Below are 14,993 nucleotides of genomic sequence, written 5' to 3'. Positions count from 1 at the left end.
CTCGTTAGATTTAAACATGCTTGGAGGAAGGGAGGAAGGAGTGAAGGGTCTCTGGGCTCAGGCAAAGTGCATGCATGAGTCAATGGAAAAGTACTGGGAGTATAACTAATGTGAGGAAATGTCAAGTACTGCTCGGCACAAATGGCATTAGTTCATGTACGTGTTTGTTAAGGGGTGCGTGCTGAATGGGAAGGAGGGGGAGAGGAAGTTTGTGTCCATTATTATATTTCATATAAATGAGATTTCAGATACAAAACATACTTTTAATTCAGGAATGCTTGAAAGCTTGACATAAGACCCCCTCCTGTGTAAATTTCTTCTTCACAATAAGAAACCTTGGAGCCTCTGCATTTTGAACATTAATCAAAGGATAGGGCTGATGAAGTGTGACGCCCACTGTTGATTTCTGACTTGTTCATTCAATGTACCTGCATGAAACCAAAGGAACAGCAGAAACAAATGAGAAGGCATTAACCAGAAGAGGTTCAGGGCAGCTGCTCACATGCTGTCACTGAACATCACCATTAAAAGTTCATAGATGTGAACCTGGTTCTCGGGTTCAGAAGGAACATCATGCTTTGATAACTTCTATGAAACTTAACATTTCATTAACAGATATTCCAAATAGATCAAGAATGTACATTTAGCCACAAATGTCCCTTTTAATTAAAATGTCTCTACTGTTACCAGTTTATGTCAAGGTTAAGTGATTTACCAGCTGAAGTGAGGCACCAATAAATTCTTCATTTTTAACAGCTTAAAGCCACAGACTCTGGCAACAGTGGTGGTTCTAACACCTTGTAAATCTAGTTTTTAGTTCACTTTATTGCACTCTTCAGAAATGGCCATGCATCTCTGATTATATTTGTCTCTCATATTGATTTAGATAATTGTAGAGTATTGTACATGATGGATGCTCGGCATGACGTGATGAAGTGAATGTGATTGTATAATTTCACTTAAGCACTGTTCATTATTACAAGCTGGCTTTCATGCTTGTCTCTCAGGTAAGTAATCAAATGTGCCCACAGTCCACAATACCCCCACAATACCAATTATAGCTGATTGTATGGTTTGGGACTATCAGCACACTCCCTTTTAACCAGGCAGATGGTTTACCACCTAAGCATAAACTGGGTGCAAGTATAATTTAGATGAAATTACACGGCAATGCAGCCCCACACCCACAGACTGGTATTGATTTATGGAAAAGACAAAAGTGAGATGGAAGGCGGGTGCAGGATAGAGAATTGTCAAAAGCCACAGAAGCTGTGTTTATGGTATGAAGAGAAAAAGACATAATTCACTCAAAGTGCCTTTTATGGGATATTTTTAGGCTCTTCTGAATCATCCTCCAGTGTGTTTTGTCTGGTTTTGCTTCTTCAGTCAGTGCTTTGCAAGTTGAGCTGAAGTTGAAAGACTGACGGGGTTTACTGGCGTCAGGGTGTGTACACCCCAGTGGATGTGAGGGCTGCATCCTCGCTTGTAGGAGGGAGAAGCACAGAAAAGGCCAATTATCAGACCCCAAGAGCCCCCGTGTGGGGGTAATATGTTTCTGACATGTGTGCATAAACACTTCTATCAGAAGATGTTATGGCCCCCTAAAAAGTCTCACAGCAAATCAGCCCTCACTGACTGAAGTTTTCTTAATGCACCTTCAACATCCATGTGAGGCAGTAAAAAAGAAGTCACACAATAGTATCCATGTAACATAATGCACACTTTAAAGTGGGTTAAATTTGGTAAAATAGTTCCCAAGATGATGTCATGTCTGTCCTGGTGACTCTTTTTTTAGGCAGGCGGTGGAGAAGCTCACATAATGTTGTTTGCCTGAGTGTTTGTTGACATCTGTTTAAAACCCTCATCCTCTGTTTGTTTACATGCCATCAGTTTCTTGCAACTTTCATTAGCATTTGCGTTTGAGATTTTTGGCCCAGGATGGCTGCCCACACTGATGTTTTGGAACAGTGAATAGGTATTGTACTATGAATAGTCACGGTTCAGTAGTTTTAATTTAGTCTCTGTAATGGGGGGGGGGGGATTTCAAGGTCGGCTATGAATCATGAATTGAAATCTGATGAATATATTACATATACTGTATATCAAGTTTAATGATATTCTGCATCTTTTGAATTTCGGAGGCTGAGCTCGTCTGAGATTCCAGACTTCCATGTTTATTGAGCCTTGCAGGTAACAATTCTCTCGTGGCTGTTGTGATTTTTTTTTGCCTTCTACACAAAAAACAGGATAGAAAAACAGAATCTGGCTGCTCTTTCCCTCAGCCAATTACAGAACATCTGAAGTCAGAATAAAAATTAAGGAAATAAATGAGAAATCCATGCTAGAGTGAAGTACTGGAGACACAAGAGTATTCCCATCATTGCTCTGGACCTCATTGCCACAGAAACCTTTCTCTCCATGCCTGTGCATCCACTGAAATAATTGTACGTTCTTAGTTGTGTGGCTCTTGTTGGATTTGTACTGAGCGGTTCTTCAAGTCCAATCAGATACTTGACACGCACACTCCCTCAGGAGGGGATATTTGTCTCCAGCCGTCTATGTGAACCTGATGCCCGATGAGGAGCCGGCAGCAGCAGACTAGCAATCTGGTACCCACAGCACATCAAGACAAAACCAGTGGTGATCCACCCTAATCCTTTTAATTGGCTCTCTGGCTCCAACTTAAAATACCAACCACAAGTGAGGTTTTTTTTTTTTTTCCCCCCTTGGATATCTCTGGTGTGTTTACAAAGGAAATCTTCTAAACTGGACTTTGGTGTTGTGTAGCTCGGCGTTACAAACATTCTGCTGTCGTCTGGGCACCAGACCATTTAGGAGTTTGTTTGACTTTCACACGTTGTCATTTAGGAATGATTTATGATGTGGGTCAAGTGTAACCAGCCATGCAATTCTTCACTATCAAATTTCATGAGCAGATTTTCTTAGAAAAGGCACAAGACACATCTATCTATCTATCTATCTATCTATCTATCTATCTATCTATCTATCTATCTATCTATCTATCTATCTATCTATCTATCTATCTATCTATCTATCTATCTATCTATCTATCTATCTATCTATCTATCCATCCATCCATCCATCCATCCATCCATCCATCCATCCATCCATCCATCCATCCATCCATCCATCCATCCATCCATCCATCCATCCATCCATCCATCCATCACATTGAAAACCACAGAAAAACAACAACAACAATAATAATGATAATAATAACAACAACAATAATAATAATGCAGTCATCACATAAAAACTGACACAAACAGGAAAGGACTTGATTTTCCCTCTTAGTTCTATAACACTGTTATGAGATGGAGTACATTAGTGCTACAGGATATCTGTCAGGTGCTGTTCTGTGTAATATGAGGTTTGGTTTGATTCAATTACAGAGTAAAGAGGACGTAGCGGTGGGTCTGGACTGTAAAATGAGAGAATTTCATCTTTGGAGGTCATGGTTTGGTTGAGAAACAAGCGCTGTGCACAAGGCTGAAGTCAAGTGGTGGTCATTTCAGAGCACACATAGGAATCACACCCCCGCAATCTCACGCTCCTTTTTCCCCTGGACACACATAAACAAAGCAGTTATAACGAAAGGGAGTTCTGAAAGCTGGAAATCTCACATTTCTCTCAAGCAACACAACCTCCCAGGAATGCAAAACCTGAGACAAAGTCAAAATTTCTCTTTTATGTCCTCAGATGTTTTTCTGCATTTCTCTTACTCCTTCTCCACCAGTTTCTGCTCAACCATAAAAAAAAAAGCAAATAAAAAATACTTTTGTGTCACTCTCTACCTGCTGCAAAACTCCAGAGAATATTGATTTATCACCGGAAATATGCATGCTGCAAGTGTACACATGTTTTCATTTTTGAAGATACTGCTAAGTTATGCTTGTGTAGAGCTCATGTTGAAGGGCTATAAACCGTTTTTGGCTTTTTGATTACCCCAGGTTGCGACCTCCAAAATAGAAGAGGACTCCAACAGATTCCCGGAACAGCATCTGAGCTCACCATCTGTTCTGAGAAGAGTTGAGATATAGATCCCTTCAAATTCCCATCTTTTGGTAAGATGGCTGATGCTAATGTGTAGGTTGGGCTATAGTGTGGTATATCTTCTTCTTTCTCCCATAGCTGCAGATGAACAGCCCAGACTTGAACTGGAAACTGTCCCACCATGTTTTTGACCCGGAGTGAACTGGCGATCTGTCAGTAGCACACACACTGCCTTTCAACCAGCTGTGATAGGCTCCCCGTACCTCTGCATACAATATGGCACTCATGGAAAATTGATGGGTGGAATTTATGTGCACGACTGAGCAAAAAAACAGATTTTGATCAATTATGTCCTACCCGTTATTTATAGGTCTCATAGGTAAAATACAGCCAGAGCATTTTAATTGAAAACACACCCCAATACAAATGAACTCTCACGTCTCTTTGTGTTTTGACTTGATTATCAGTCTAAAAATGGAATATTTCTGACACTAGACAGGCTCCTTTTTTTTTCTCATGTGCATAAAACATTTAAACATTTAACTGAAATAACAAGGTCACTAGGGGCAATGGTTGCTGTCTGCTCGCCTACGTGCATATTTACACACAATTTCCTATAATTTTCACTTGCACAGGAAGCCCATTAAATACACACATAGGGCCACCCAGCGCTGAACCGAACACGCTGATTTTGCAACTAAAATCTCTCCGTCTATCTATTCAAAAGGAATTTATTTCCTGCTGTACTCATGTCACGCAAACGGTTGGAAGTTGTCCAGCCATTTTTTTTTCTATCAAAAAGAGCAATATATAAGAAGGACATCCAAAGATAAAACATGCTGATTGAATTTGAAAGTTGTGCACACATGAATTAGATTGAGACTGAGATGTAAACTTGAGCGTGGCTGGTTGCTTTATCCTTCAGCCTTGTGATGAATTGTCGACCTGTTCAGGGTCTCACCTCTCGCCCAATGTCAGCAACGATTGGCTTTGCAACCCTGTGTGGGATAGTTAGTTATAAAGCATGGATTGATGGCTTATATTTCATCTCCATTAGTGTTATCAATCTACCAATTCTGAGGTTAGCCAAGATGGAATAAAAAACAACTATTTGCAGGATTGCCTTCCCTGCCAAAGCTAAACAAAAAACAAAAAACCCAAAACTTTCACTTTAAATCTGTGCCATTCTCCATTGTGACAGACTGGAATGTATCACAAGAAATAAAGGTTTACAGCTGTATGATCAAAACCTTGGCTTGTTTTTCATGCAGAGAAAAATGTAATTGGAGGGATGTCATAGCCAAGGTGTTTTTCCTCACTGAGTTACCCTGCCAAGACAGTTGTAGCTGCCAGAGGCCGAAATGTAGGGCAGCATTAAAGCACAATCTGAAACTAATGAGTCATGGTAGTCTAGGCTAGGGTGACATCATTTCCTTTTAGCCTCAGTGGAGATGGAATGTAACCCCCAGCCCTTCCACAGCCGCTACTGCTGCTATGTCTGGATTTGAGAAAGCTGTAAAATTCATATACAGTCATGGTTCATCCAGCTGTCTGAGTGAAAGTCAAATTTGACACACATCCAATGATAAGAAGGCACTATGGTTAACAGAATTTCACTTCAGGCACTTTAAATAGAAAAAAAGCAAATAACAAGAGCCTTTAAATGATGCGTATTTTCCCAAATGCTGTTTACAGAGAGGTGCTTTAATCCAACATCATCAAATTGCAGGGTTTAACTGGCATTAAATGAGTTCTTCTTATGTGCTAGGCATGAAGCTAAATGCCAAAAATGAATGGTGTTATTACTGCAATGTGATGAAATACCATGGCATTTAAATGGGAGTTGTGCTGCAGATGCAGAACTAAATATGAAGACCATGAGTGAAATATACTGCAGGGATCTGAGGGAGTCTGGTGAGATGTATTTTCTCAGACGGGCTGAAGGAATGGTGCCTTCACTAAAGTGTTACTTCATTTGCACCCAGTATGTTTATGTGTGCAAAGAAGAGCTTCGTGAGCAGTTGTCCATTAAAGATGGAAACACTATAGTCTGTGCTGCGTGGGACAGACATCTGGTCTGTGAAGTATGGGAATGGAATGCAGCCAATCAGGAAACACTGTAAGATGAAAACCTCTGCTGCAAGAGATTTCTGAAATCTGAGAAACAAGGATGTAATTATGGTAAGGTATATTTTTGTCAAGGTTTTGTAACAAATACATTGTACTGTTGTCTTGACAATGTTCAACCTCTGAAACAGGGACCAGATGTCCAAGCAGGAGTTCACCATCTATTTTTATTTGTTGTAAAATTAGTAAATGGGGCTGATGATGTTTCACACATGGGGGACTCATAAAGAAGGATTATATAAGCTATAAAGATCCAGGGAAACACATGTGGTCTTCAGATTCCTCACGCCAAATCAATCCAGATTGTATCTCAATCCATTAGAGTTAGCCTGCAGTTCACTCGTTATTAAGAAGTGTTATAAATGTGAATCAGAAAAGCATCTCGATCTCATTTTATTTTTCCATTAACACCATTTGATAACAGAGGGAACTACAACATACAACTAAAGATTGTGACAGTTTTTATCTGGCTGCAGTCTCTTGTCTGTAAGATTTATTCCTGTGTACCTTTCATTTATTTATCTACCATTCATTAAAACAAAAAGAAAACCTCCTTTTCTTGTTTTGAGCATCTCCACATCAAATCTACTCATTTTGGTGCCGAGTGTCAACACAGTTGTCTGAGCAAAAGGAGGGAAAGAGGCGAGACAAAGCTGCTCCATGTGTACCTTAAATTCCATAAAAACTGGACATCTGGAACTCATACTTCATTCATGGAGTCGACTTCTGACCAACACGGAGTCACATTACAAACTAAACAATTCTAAACTCACATAAGTACGGGACTTTAATCGAGAAATGATTACATACTGTAAGTAAAACAATTGTTAAGCATATTCTTAGATGGTAAAACGAACAAACCAAAGCTGCATAATAGCCAGAGATGTTCTATTCTGAAGGGCTGACATGTCCATTTGATAAATCTGGCTGTAAAATTAACACACCATTTAAAATGCAATAATTCAAAATTCAAAATCTGGATACTGCTAAATTTTGACAAGTACCTAATGTCGACCGACTTCCACAAGATGTCACTGTGAGAATGACCTTCAGCAGATGTCCTCCTAGAAAAATCGTTCCAGCGTTCTGATGCAAAACAGCAGGGAGATATTTAGAAATGCTTCCCGATCAAACGACTGATTAACATTTTGCTCATTTGGGTTTGTCAAATGCTCGCTCATCAGAAATATCAGAAGTTGACTGAAGTTGTTGTCGACATGATGAACAACAAAGTGGAATTTGAAATGAATGGGAAATATTTGATCAGTGAGATGAGAAGCCTGCATCTGTTACGCTCTTCTTCCCCTCATGAAGCCGGAAATGGGAGACGAAATCAGTCCTAATTAAAAGAGCCAGAATATCAAGCATGTCCATTTAATGGATTAATTCTTGCCTTTGGATTCTCCCAACAAAAAATGTCTCCATGAAATTTGACTTCTATGAAATAAAAAACACTTTTTTCCTCAATAACAATTTTATTGTGTATGTAGTAAAGTAATTATTGCAATAATTGCAATAATTATGTTCCCTAACATAATAAACTGCTTCATGCAATCTTTTCCGTCACAAGGAGTAATGTTGGTGTTCGTTTCTTCACCAGAAGGTGGCGCCAGAAAGCTGTGAATGGAATTCCCCAAACTCCAACTTGAACCCCAAATCCAGTTTAACTCCGCCAAGTTAAATACTCACAGTGGTTGTGCGCCCCTAACTGATGATGTGGGTTTTGAGTTCTGCGTCATTCACTGGGAGCAAACTGGGTCATAATTTACAAACATCATTTAATAATGATGCCAATTCATTAGTGCAACACCCAAGCAATCTCTTTCATCGGCTGAATAAGAATGCCACTGGGGCTTGAAAGAGGGTCGGGGTGGGGGTGTAGATCGGTGAGAGGTGGCGGGTGGTGGGGGAAGTAAACAGCAGTGCACATTTTCCGGCTTTATGTGGCTGCCTGGTGGATTTCTGTGCCCTCTGTGAATTTGTAATCAGAAATGAGCTTCATCTGTAAAGTAGAAGTAAATGTTTTTGTTGTTGTTGTTTTTAGGCTCTGCAACAATTTGGGAATAAGTGATTTCTCATATTAAAACATTTTTTAAAAAAGGTGTGTTTATATTTTCTGTTGTTGTCTTCACATAAAGGAACTGGATGGCCGATATCTTTATGTCATATACCTATATCTGCAAAACATGTGTCCGTTCAGAAGAGGGAGGGAATGGTTGGGAAGTGTTCTCACAGAGAATTGTTATTCAGTCTGTTCTGCTTTATAGGAGATCAGAGGAGACTGCACAAGTAGAAGAGACGAATGGCCATGGAGGAGGCTTGGTTTATCTTCTCTGCGTTTGTGTCCAGGGAGATATGATGGATGTCTGTATTAACCATGACTCTAGGCAGAGGTATAATAGAATGTGAGGGATTTTTCTCAAGGTGGCTTCAGTATCACCCAAGGATAAGGACACTTATCTACCAAAATTGCAGTCCTGAGAGACGACATCAGGTGGCAAAGAAGTGGAATTGGCTCTCAATCTGCTCTTTGTGTCTGATAAATGACGATGGCACAAGCACCTTGCTCTCGCATTATTAAATCAGCTTGCAAATCCCAAGGACTGACTTATATCAGAGACACAGGTAAAAGCAAACATGAGACTCACTCATGTTCTAGTGTTGAAATGATTGCATTTGTAGTCATCCACCTGAAACAGTTTTTAATGTTAGATATTTTCTGACTACTCTAAAGTGTGAGGATTTGCTGCAATTTCCGTGGATATTCTTGTCATACAATGTGTCTACCAATAGTAATAATTAGTTTTTGAAATAGATCTTTACAAAAGCCAATGCCAAACAACAAATCAAGGATACTGTGGCCAAAGGAAATCAGAAAGGGCTGGAACCATTGCAGTCCTTCAATAAAAACTGTACACTGGTTGTCCTGTCTCCCACTCTAAGCACAAAGAAGCCGTTCGTCAAAGCCGTTGGATTTACTTTTTTAGGACCATTTCAAAGTTTACACATTTTAGAGAAGGTTAAGGTTGCTTTAAAGAAATTCTGTATTAATGAATAAATAACATCTTTCACTTGGTAGAATAAAACCACAGCCAACAACATTTTACTAACATTTTTCATCCACTTGATCTCAGCATCTGACTTTGTTCTTAATTATCATCTTCATGTTTTTAATCATTGAAAAGTAGGATTGGCATTCAAGACACTGCTCTAAACTCGTTTTAAATTTTACCTATCAAACAGAACATTTTCTTTTCATTGCCCACTCTGTCCCAAAGTGTTCCCCAAGGCTCAATTCTGGGTGCCATTACTCTGTGTTAACATTCTACCACTAAACAAAACTATCAACGCATTATACAGTAAAATGTCAACATTATGTTCTATTGGAAAACCATTAAAAACAACATTTATCGCCAGTTAAATATGGTGACTGTTGAATATAAAGTGCTGGATGACCTAAAATGTTGTCCAACTAAATATAATATAATAACTGTTTTTCTCATCTAAAGTCTATTCCTGTCTTTAAATGTCAACACTGCAGCAAGAAACCTTCTGCAGGTGGGTTATTTGACATTGAACTTTCACTTGAAAAACAGGTTACAAAAACATCTTCAAACATGTTTTTATCAACTGCAAAAGCTTCTAACAATATACGATTTTCTCTATCTGCCTGATCTTGAAAAACATTTTGCATTCTTTTTCTTTTTTCAATCATCTCTCTCTTTAGACAGTTGTAATTCCTGTGTTCAGGGGTTATCCGAGAATCTTACAATTTAATATGTAATCGGAGATAGAATAGAGAATCATGCACATATTCTAAATTTAATGGTCAGTTTTCTCAATTGTTTTTACTGATTCCTCTTCATAAAAACAGGACTAAGCACAGCCACAGACAATAAGGAGACTGGACTGGCTCTACCTAAGTCCAAAAAACACATCTGTTGTCGCATTGCTGTTCATTGATTTTATGTTGTTGTTTTTACCTCATTTATTCATGCATCTCTATGAAAAGTGCTGAATAATTTTATTCTTTATGGAAAGATTGGCTGTCTTACTGACAGTCCATGATAGTAAAATAAGTCATCTTGTACTATAGCAACTCTGAACAGTCTGCTGGTACGTCAGAGTAGAAGCTCATTGAGCTTCTCAGGGTGCTCATAACCCGAGCTCCTCTCATGAGGCGTAACAACAGGACAAAGCACAAGGTGAAATAATTCCTGAGAGAATAAAATCTATTCAGGTCCAAAGACACCTTTCAATGTCTTGGATGAAGTCCCACCTGTGGGAAAGATAGATGAATTATTAACAGTCAGTGCTGCTCTTTGTCTGTTGCATCCATACAGCGCCAATCTGATTTCTCATCATCTTGTCAGGAAGATGAGGTCAATGTCACATTCATAGGAGTCACAGCTGTTTTCATGACATTTCAGCTTCTATTTGAATTTTGTGGGATGGGAAGTGCAAACAGTGGAGCTGCAAAGACAGATTTTGAAAAACTCTACACGTTTATTGTCAGATGGACCTTCTGTGCTTCTGCGGTAAGAAAGCAATATTGGTGGTTCAAATATTACAGTCTGTGTACTTATGTGGGTGACAAAAAGCATTAGTAGTGGCAGAAGGGCAGCAGGTGGTATTGCGTAGAAGATTTGAGTAAAAATGTGGGAAGTGAATCATAAATTGAGATTTCACCTCCCCTCTATCCCTGCAGGCGATTGCCTACAGTTTGATATCTACCATATTCCCATTACATGCTCCTTCTGTGCTCTTCCTCTGGTGAAACACAGCAAAGCGTTAAACAGGAGGGACAGACGGAGAATAACGAAATGCATGAGAATCGAAGACCGAAAATGCCGACATCCCATATCCAAAGCCCTCCCTCCATAAATGCTGTTGTCACTCCCAGGTGCTGGAGCAATTAATCTCAGCCAGAGGAGGCAATAAGAGAAATGCGCAAGTACAAAAGCTATCAAGATGACAAGACTTTGCAGTGCAATTTACTAGGTTTCTATTTTCCTGTCAAGAATATAAATGCCTGGATAAACATGTTATTGTGTGTTGGGAGCACATCGGTTATGTGAAGCATCTGCTGACATTATTATAATTGAGATTTTCAGTATCATCTTTTGTGCAGCTAATGAAGAGAATAACTGTGCAGTCTAAACATGCAATGTAATGCATTTGTAAGATTTGTGGGTGTTATTGAGAAAAAAAAAATCTAGAGGGTCACATGGGAATAACAGCGCCCAGAGAAGAAGAAATCTTGGGCGGTCAATCATTGATTAAATGTTGGGAAAAAAACCCATCAACAATAATTTCTTTCCAGCAATAATGAATTACTGAGACTTGAATTCTGCAATCTAGCTGAAGTGATTGACAAAGAGTGATCAAGTGCCAGCTCTCAACGGAAGGAGTGCTGTTACAATGACTGGAGGAAAAAGATCTTTGCTTTAGAGTGCCTTTTCCAAAAACACAACACAAGACGCATAAATCAAAGAGACAAGTTGCTTTGTGAAAGCCGTGGAACTCTCACTACATACCTGTATGGAACACTCTACATGTTGCTAACAGAGAATATTATCACAATTGGTTCCGAAACACGCTGCTTGAAGGACGAATCATTCACGAGCAAGGATAGGTCAAGGTGCACCACCTTGTGAAACACATGATTGAATTTCAAATTCATTCTGGAGAATCCCAAGACATTCCCACAATGGATTAGATTAGTAATTACTCCAGAGACTTCTGGGTTTATCCAGGGGTCTCCTCCCACTTGGACATGGTCAGAAATCCTCCAGATTTCCCTTCGGATGTCTGAGCTCCACGTTCTGTTTCTAAGCCCAGCTGCCCTACAGAGGAAACTAATCTCAGACGCTTAGATCCACAATCTCATTCTTTGGTTCTCTACTCGGTGCTCATGAGTCTTGAACACAGGGGGGAAGTGTTAGAACATAGATCAGCAAGAGAGCTTTACCTTCCAGCTGATCTCCCTCTTCACCAAGAGGATCAGATGCAATGCCCCCCATTACTGCTGATGTCACACCAAACAGTCTGTCAATCTCACAGTCCACTCGCTTGTCAGTTGTGACCCCAAGACACTTAGACTCTTTTGGAATTGACCCCAATCCGGAGAGAAAGATGACCTCAGATTTTGACAGGCTGACTCTTCCTGCCAACCGCTTCACTCTGAGCTGTAAATAGCTCCAGTGTCACCTGAAGATAATGGGAAACAAGGCTCTAGAATTAAATCTAGTTCCTAAGTTCTGTCTTTATGATGCATTTCTAACAACCGGCAGTGTAACATCTCTATATTTTTCACTGCCTCATTCATTGCTACAAATCTAATTATGTTCACTAATATTACTTTATCTCCAGTCTGTAAATTGAGTTCCAGGTAAAGTTATTAATAATAAAAAGCAATAGAAGAAATGTCATTGTATAATATATATCTTACTTTAATCATAAACCTGATTTACTACCTTTTCTTCATATGGACCAAACTGCCACATATTTAAATTATGTTTTATTATCCTTTACTGGGACTTTCAAGGTTACTTACAAGTACTAGCACAAGATGGTTCCTTTCAGACATTCTAATGAGATTTTGTGGGATTTTATGATGTACATTAATCCCAGTGTTAGATAAATACTGTAGTTCTTTAACAGATGGTGTGAATGCAGTCAAAATTTCCAAAAAAGTAAAATCCCTAGTGCAGACATCACCTCATCACATCTGAGGTTCCAGAGCTGAGCGTGATTTCTTTCAAATCTTAACTTGTTTCTAACTGTGGCATCAATTAACAATTTTAACACCGGTAAACACGGATTAGTGAAAAGAGAAACTGACAGATTTTTTTTTTTAACAAAAAAAAAGGATGATTTTAACATTTATTATGAAGATATTGTATTTTCTTATGGATTTTTCAAATAATTGTTGAACAAAGTAGTCATTAACATCCATGTGTCTATATAGATAGAATTCTTTCAACGCTGTTGAACGCTTTCAACTTCTCAATGATTCTCTGTAGGCAGTAGTGATGTACATTTGGAAAAATCTCTTTTTTCTTTTTTTTTTTCCTTCACACAGATATAAAACATGGAAAATCCTGCAGGCAGGAACAGAAATATTGCTGAGCGTGCATCCCCTCTAACCTTTACTCATTAAGTTGACTGTTGGTAGATTTATGCTTCATCGGTAAAATATTATGGCATTGCAAACAAACAAACAAACAAACAAACAAACAGCTTTTGCAAAATAACAACAGATATGCTAATTTGACGAGCAGAAATGACTATTTACCTCTCACAAGGATAGTAAACAGCAAAAGATTAAATCTGCTAAGTAAAGTAAACTTCTTAATGAACGACAATTTCAATGACAAAACTGAATTTCTAAGGGTTGGATTGTCACAGGAGTTCTTACCATCATCTCCATTGTATATTCATGCCTAGAAAACTCGACAACATGAATGTACTCTTGCATTTTGTATGAAAAACATACAATGCTGGCATATTTATATGTTATAAATGTTCTCTAAAGAGAAAAATACTTTCATTTCTTTATCGACTCCTTGTCATGATTTTATAGTTAATTGTTACTATAAATTGTTTACCTTACAATTTCAAGTAACAGATGGGTATGAAATTAGAATAACAACAACGCCAAGAACTCAAACTGATTTAAATAATGCAGGATTCAAAAGATTCAACAATGCATGAAATATGTATATTTATTTTCAAAATGCATTGCTAATGAAAGTTTGCATTTTTTTTTCTTATCACTGCACAGAGGCTTTTAGTTACAGAGTAAGATATTTGGAATTAGTGATATTTAAACAACACCTGCATCATACATCTAAAAACAGTCATACATAGTGTATAATTTATGTGTATAACTTTAGATATTGACAACAAATACAATGCCAGTGTGAAAAATGAATGTCTTCTCACATTGAATTATAATTCAATCCATATTTAACTGAGCCTGGAGAATAACTTGATTACAAATGTTTATAAAGTCCTCTGCTTTGTTCCCGTCTTCATTTGATACTCATTGATTCATTTCAGGTTTGTTAATTAAAGTGTAACTGATAAACTTGCTATAATTACCTACGGCCTGTGTGGTCTAATTTGTTACAGTTAATGCAGCAGTCTGCAGAATTTCTTTCAATAGGAATGAGATGCATAGGTTATTCAACAAGGCCAGGATCAGCTGATCGAAAATTTGCCATAATTGGATTTATTGAAGATGCAGGTTATTTTTTTCTGCCGCAGAGACATTTTATGTCCCAGTGATGTGAGCGTTGGAGGGAATAATGTTGACAGAAGCAGAGCTGTACCTTTTTTTTTTCCTCAGAGGTGTTCAAACCACTTTACATTACAAAAGAGAGGAACTGTCACAAGAGAAGCAAATTATTCACCTGATATTTACCGTTGAGCCAAACAATTCAACACAGCAAGTTGTAATTTTTTGTTTCTGTTTTTTTGATAAGATACCAAACACAGAGCTGACTTTTAATAAGGTGCATAAACCACGCTGCCTTCCTGCTCTAAAAAAATCAGCTTTCCACCTGGCAGATGAATGAATATCAACAAGGAAATCATTATTTCTGTCTTGCAGAATACAGAAAAAAAGGCATAGAAATTTCTGGTTACATGACATTTTGTTTCTTTTTTCTTTTTATTACACACCTCAGTGCTCAATATTCATGTATGTTTGGAACAGATCCAGTGGAGTGATTACCGATTGTGCGCTGCAGGTAATTATATAAGTTATTTCAAGTAGAAATGTTTCAGAAATGCAAAATGATTTGTGTCACTTTAACAGTTTTACAGACATAAACTAAAAACAGAGG

Source organism: Antennarius striatus, chromosome 20 (genome assembly GCF_040054535.1).
Source record: "Antennarius striatus isolate MH-2024 chromosome 20, ASM4005453v1, whole genome shotgun sequence".
Classification (NCBI taxonomy): Eukaryota; Metazoa; Chordata; class Actinopteri; order Lophiiformes; family Antennariidae; genus Antennarius; species Antennarius striatus.
Note: the sequence above shows the minus strand (reverse complement) of the source record.